The following is a 6,725-nucleotide window of genomic DNA, read 5'->3' as shown; positions in this document are numbered from 1 at the left end:
GTACTGGGCACATTATTTGCCTATGTGGACAGGGGGTTAGCGTCCCACATCATGCAGCACACCTGCCTCTCATTATAGGGGGCGGGGTGGTGTCACATGATGATGAGGGAAGCATATTTAAAGCAGGTGTCATAGCCGATGTGCAATGGCATCGGAGAGGTTTGTCTTTTGGATTATGTGCAGGTAATTGAAATACTGAGGGGGGCATTTGTGGGTCCATAGGTACTATTGGGGGGTTGGTCTGTTTCTTCCCCTTGTTTCACTTTTGTTTTTTAGTGCTCACGTGCAGTTTTGTGTATTTTCACTTATTCATTTTACATCACTTATCTAACACCCCCCAATATAAATACCAGTTAGAAAGATTCCCACAAAGGTGACTCTTTCTCCTCTATTCACTTATGTACATGTTTATATCAGATGCAGCCGAGGTTTGTGCATGCCAACACGACTTGTTTACACTTACCTATTGATTATAATATTATTTAAAGCCACTTCTTTTGGAGAGTAACATATATATATATATATATACATATATACAACATAAAGAGAAAAAAATTGTTATCACGCATATTGACTGAACTATTTAGTCCTTATTACCTATACACCTATACACATACTCTATATACAGGACTCCAAATGTCCTCTCAATTGGCAAGTGAAAATTGTGTGGGGGTGAGTGGAATGTCATCGAGGGGGTGCGCCGCCGGCGGGACCAGGGCTGAAACACTACCGCCACGGCGATTGCTCGCTTCTGCTCTCTCTTCTCCTCCTCTATAGCTGCAGCTAAAGAGCGGCCGAGGAGGAGAAGAGAGAACAGAAGCGAGCAATCGCCTCGGCGGTAGTGTTTCAGCCCTGGTCCCGCCGGCGGCGCACCCCCTCGATGACATTCAGTTCCGCTGTCTTCCCTGCGGCTGTCTTCTGCAGCTTCCTCCGCCCACCTCAGCTGCCATAGGCTGGGAGGAAGACTGCATAGACAGTGACACACCCGGCCAGAAATGTATGCAGCATGGGGAAAGAAAGTTTCCCTACATTCAGGATCTCTGTACCGCCCCCCACTACCACCACCACCAGGAGAAAGAAGACGGCACCTGAAAAACATCAGCTAAGTGCACTCTAAGTCCCTTTTCTTTATTCCTTACACCACGCGACCTCCGCGCTGTGCGTCACACTGACCTCTGCATCGTGCGTCACACTGACCTCTGTGCTGTGCGTTACACTGAGCTCTGCTCGTCACACTGAGCTCTGCGCTGTGTGTCACACTGACCTCTGTACTGCTGATCTCTGTACTCTGCGTCACACCGCTGACCTGGCGGATTTAAGGCCGGGGCAGGGTAGGGGTTAGGTGGGGCAACTGGTGGCGAGTAACTTTTAAGGCCTGGCTAGTAGCTCAGGACTTGACATTTTGAGCCCTGCTGTATACATTTATTCACTGCCCCCCAATAGGATAAATGATGTCATAAGGTATTACTGACAACTTGTGTCTTTCATGTAAGGCTATGAACAACTATACCGACATTCACCTCACACAACATTCATTTATCATCTTTTCTATTATGGCTACACTACTATAATTAGACTTGTGCGCCGTCAAAAAATTTGTTCCGTTTCGAAATATCCGTTATTTCGTATTTCGTGTCCGAAACTCAATTCGTTAGTTTCGGCACATTTTCGTAACTTTATGAACATTCGTTATGATGAAGTTAAAAAGCAAAAATACCTTTGTTAATATTGGAGTCGATGTGGTCGTTGTTTTTGTATCCGAAATACGAATTCCGTTAATTTCGTATTTCGTACGAATATCGATTCGTGACTAAACGAATCGCACATGTCTATTGGATATAGTACTTGCAGTTCAGTGTAAAGTAATCGGCATTGGATATAGTACTTGGAGTTGTGGAGATAGTGGTCCAGCAGTGCCACACAGTGGACCTCAATGGTATGGCAGGCCACGTTGTTTCCTCACAAGAGGGAAGTGAGGGTTGAGGATATTGCAGGGTTCAGTGAGAGGCTTCCGTAGCTGTAGAGGGACAGGGGGATGAGAGGCAGCTGGCGGCCACTGTGGATGGGGCTCTGTCGGGCCCAACAGTGAGGGAGGTTCGGTTGCGAGCCGCGGAGGAACTTGCCTGGCGTTAACACACTTGCACGAACGCCAGGCAAGTGAATCCGTCGGCTAAAGCTGACTAAGGGGGAGAAGCCCCCAAACGTCGACTCCGGTGACGTCGTTGGGTCCCCGACGGAACTCAGAGACGCGCCGGGACCGAAGGACGGGTGAGTCCGTTACAGAAAGGAGGCGGACACTCAGTATTTGGTGGGACATTCACACAATACTACATCTGTGGCTTCAATTCCAAAACAGACCCAATGATAATTGCTAACACACACACAATGCTCATGCACAGTGATGAATTGAGCCTCTGCTCTTTTAAATGACCCTCCTTATGTCCCCCCATCCCTCCCGGGTTACCTGCTTTCTGAGCGCTCCTCCAGGCAGGCTTTCTGTCCTTCTCCATGTTGTCTCTGCTCTCATATGATGTTCTGTGGTCTCCCCAGCTGGAGGGGAAGAGGTAGTGAGACCTGAGAGCTCCTCTGTGTCTACAGACTGTGGTCAGCTGTGTACCGGGACAGTAAGAACAAGAGTGTGACGTATATTAGAGACAATGGAGATAATTTAATAAAACAAATGAACCGGAGCAGAGATAACAGTGATACGGTGCACTTGTACTGTGGCCACACATAGCACACAGATGCATACATGATCCTTGACCCTTTCTATAAGATCATACAGTGATGTTCGGGGGCCCCTTCACACTACTGCATTGTCCTGCAGTTGTAAACAGGTTGATCTGTGCTTCTGGAGAGAGGTAGTAATTGGTGAACAGAATAAAATTAATTAAAACTAAATAAATGAAAAAATGTATGTATATATATATATATGAAAACCCAAAGCTGCGTTTTCATTGATCATTGTCCTGCAGTTACCGCATGCATGTTATAAACTGCATGTCAACATGTGTTGTGTCAAGCAGCCCATTAGCTTTGTTGTGTAGGTCCGTTGCCTTGGTGTGTTTGAAAGCCATTTAGAATTTTAGAATTATCAGTGAAAACCACTTCACATTATATCACTTATATTAACAACACCCCTCTATCCACTAAAAATAAATGTTAGGTATACACCAGTTAGGTCTATTATCCATGATTAAAACTAACCTGCTGCTGGCCAATTTTTAACAGCTGCAAGTTGATTTTTTTTTTGTATCAATGCACCATGGCCCCCATGTCTGTTCCCAGCTCCCCATGTCTTTTTTTGACAATAGTTTGCATATTAGCTCTAAAAAGAGACAGTACTGACTAACAAGATTTTCACCCATAGTATTCAATGAGATTTACCACTAGGTTCGGGTTCTTTAGGATTTCTAACAGGATTTTCAGTTGCCTTTAATGATATCAGTACACACATCATATGGGGATGTTCCCTTATGAGATGAGCATTTAAAAATTCCGGCAATCAGAGGGATCATAAAAGTCCAAATCACATATGTAATCTAGGCACAGCACCACTCAGCCAGTGCATAATGGTAATACATATGTAGCGCCTATCACCTTCTGTGAAGCGCCTACTATGCATTTTTGAGACATGTCAGGGCTGTGGACAGCCTGGCTGAATTTGTAGCAGCCAGCACATGGTTATTTCCAGGTGTCCAACCTTGTCTGTACCCACCTGGGCGGAGTGAGACTCTGTCACATTGAGCCTATACCCTCTCTCCCACAGAATATGTTCAATAAACTGTTCAAGTAGCATCATAATACTGAAGTGGACATCAATTTATGGGCGGTTAGTGCTAATTGGTGCGGCTGGAAATCAACCCCTAGACTGACTAGATGTGGACCGGGCAATCAGCGGCTCCTTGCGAGGAGTTATCGCTACACATACTAGTTAGTAAACTCCCTGTATCTGTGCTGAAGCCTGTGTACACTTCCCCCTGAGCTGCATAGAACATACTGTGAGGTATAAATGTGGTTGCCTGTGCACAGGAAGAGATACCAGAGATAGCCAGCAGCAACCCCAAGGGTGACCTCCCTGCTATGGACCCGGTGCCGGTATAACAGCTTCAGGTCTCCATTGTCAGGTCACCGTCCCCTTTCTTCAACTCTGCTCTCTTTTTAAACCCTTTCTGCCATTTGATCCGGTTATTCTATATAAAAAGAGGTGTAGCCCTGACGTGGTGCGGGCTCCATTAAGAAAAATAGATGTTGCTGTTAGGGACTTGTGGGGGATGAGTTTGCAGCTGCTGGATATGAGCCAGACCGTTTGTCAGTGGACTACACTTCCCAGAAGGCTGAAGGATAAGTGGGCAGTGAACTCTATGTGGAGGAGGAGAAGGATTCATTCCAGCGCAGGGGAAGCCAGAGGACGATTGGGAACAGAGATCTGCTAACTCTATTTCATATGGACAGTGACCACACCATCTCCGGTGCCTCTACAGTGTGGCCACTGCTTCACAGGGGAGAATGTTGTATACTCCCTGGCTGGGGAATGATCACTTATATGGTGACAGTGATTGCCGGTCGGTCAGGACAGAAGAAGTGCGCTGCAGCCTGTGTAAATGAACGGAGCCAGGGCGGACATTTCATGTGCTGATCTGGACCATAGATCTCTGTCAGCTACTGCTGGGGAACGAGTTACTGACATCCAGAATCTTCACCAGTGATGCTCCTGACCTGTGACAGCTGCAAGGAACCAGCAAATCAGATGGGGAGGGTCAGAGACTTTCCCTCTCGCTGACCAACCCCAGAGGTCACCAGTTACGCATACGGATGGGTGAGAGGCCTCTGGCCATTGAAGCCACTGTCTGCTAAGTTGTTCACCAATTACACTTTGGGCCCCAACAAAGATAGAACCACTGGTCAGATGGTTAGGTACACGGTTACATGGAGATTGAGACTTGCAGTTATAAGTTTGCACACAGTTAGTGGATCCATTATTAGAACAGATCCTGTCCATAAGCAATTACCATTATAATTGTGTCTTATACACAGTCCAGGTGTTATACTGTATGGAGGCAAAAATGCCATGTAGATATATTGCAACCCAGATTACCATATATAGTAAAATGTATTCAAAACCCTTTAAGGTGTGCTTGTGTGCTCTGTATTTATTATTGAGGTGCATCACAGAGGAAACACAGGGGGACCCATTGCTGCTCGGTAAGGGGTGCGCTACAGAGGTATAAAAATATGACACAAATATTTAACCAGCTCAGTATATGGATATATTGTGGCTATAATTATATTGGGAGAGTTTTTATGGCTTCCTGCCTTCTACACATCAGCAGTTGTCTTTCATTCTTATGGAAAGTTCACCCCTGTTAGTTGATTTGAGGTACTTACCTTCTCCAGCCATCCCTACATTTATATATGTATTATTTATATATAGGAGGTGTAAAGGTTCATGTATGAGGACCTGTCAGTGCACAAGCAGTCTATGACAAGACATAGGTCAGGCAGTATACTCTTTGCTGCTGTCCCATCTGATTGCACACATGGCTGTACAGGGGGAAGGAGATGTACCCCTTTCTGATGGATAGACAGCGTTTCCTGGAAGACCAGAACATATGGGTGAGGAATGTGCCATCTACCCTGTAAAATGTCTCCTCTGAAGGTTCCTCTTCCTAGATCAAAAAGGTGCAAAGAGGACAGAGAAGGTAAATGGAGAATCGAGGGTCTGCTTGTCTTATGGGAACTGGGGCTGCTACAGGTAGAAGATACAGCTGCTGGCTAAGGTTTGTGACCTCTGGTACCAGGACGAGCATTACATATAGTGGTTTTGGGTTCTACATTCATTTCTATCCGGTGTGTGTGTATAGGACGTGTTTATGTATGTGTATATCTCTGGGTACGAGCAGTCCTGGACCATTCACAGGAGTCAGGCAGTATTCTCTTCAATGGCGCCCCATCTGAATGCATGTATCATCAGCACCTAAATGGAAGATAAACTAGAAAACAAACTGTATGTGTTAGTTGATTCTGCGCTGGATATGTGAAACGAACGTGCTCTATTCTAAGCTAAATTAAGTGTTTAAATATGAAGGCTGCAGCAATGCAGACCACATAGGTCAAATCATATATGTTTTTTCAATTATGCAGCGCCAACACAGATGTTAAACAATTTAAGTAAATGTGATGTATTTAAGCAATACAATGTGAACAATGTACCATTGATTAAACAGTGAATCGTGTTATTCCGTGAAACAAACTGGTATAAATGTGAAAAAATATCCACTATTATACACCAAATGTAACTTATAACTAATAAACAAACATTGACATTTTAAAATTAAAGTGTGTTGTGTATTTCTTTTTTTCAAACACCGTGAACAACACTGAGGTGTTTCCAAGTGTGGAAAGTTTATAAATTCGAAAGAGTTCCGTGATAATTGTTGGGGATGTAGGCAAATGCCGTGCGTGTCCCCTCAGGGTGTGTACTCACCACAATGTAGTGACTGTGGTAAGCAGCCTGAAGCGCTTTGAAAGAAACAGATTCTCTAGAAGTTGTGGCATCCTCGTCTTATCTCTCAACGGTCTGTAGCCGGCAAACGGTTTGTCTTCAGAGTCATACAAGAAAAGAGCCTCTCATAGCGTAGAAATTTCAAAAAAGGACTTTATTGGAATCAAATAAAAGCAGAACAACGAAATCCACAAAAAATCCAAAAAAATGTTCCGATCGG

This window comes from Nanorana parkeri, unplaced genomic scaffold (genome assembly GCF_000935625.1).
Source record: "Nanorana parkeri isolate BGI_ZX_2015 unplaced genomic scaffold, ASM93562v1 scaffold2373, whole genome shotgun sequence".
Taxonomy (NCBI): Eukaryota; Metazoa; Chordata; class Amphibia; order Anura; family Dicroglossidae; genus Nanorana; species Nanorana parkeri.
The sequence above is the reverse complement of the archived record's forward strand: the minus strand, read 5'-3'. Positions refer to the sequence as shown.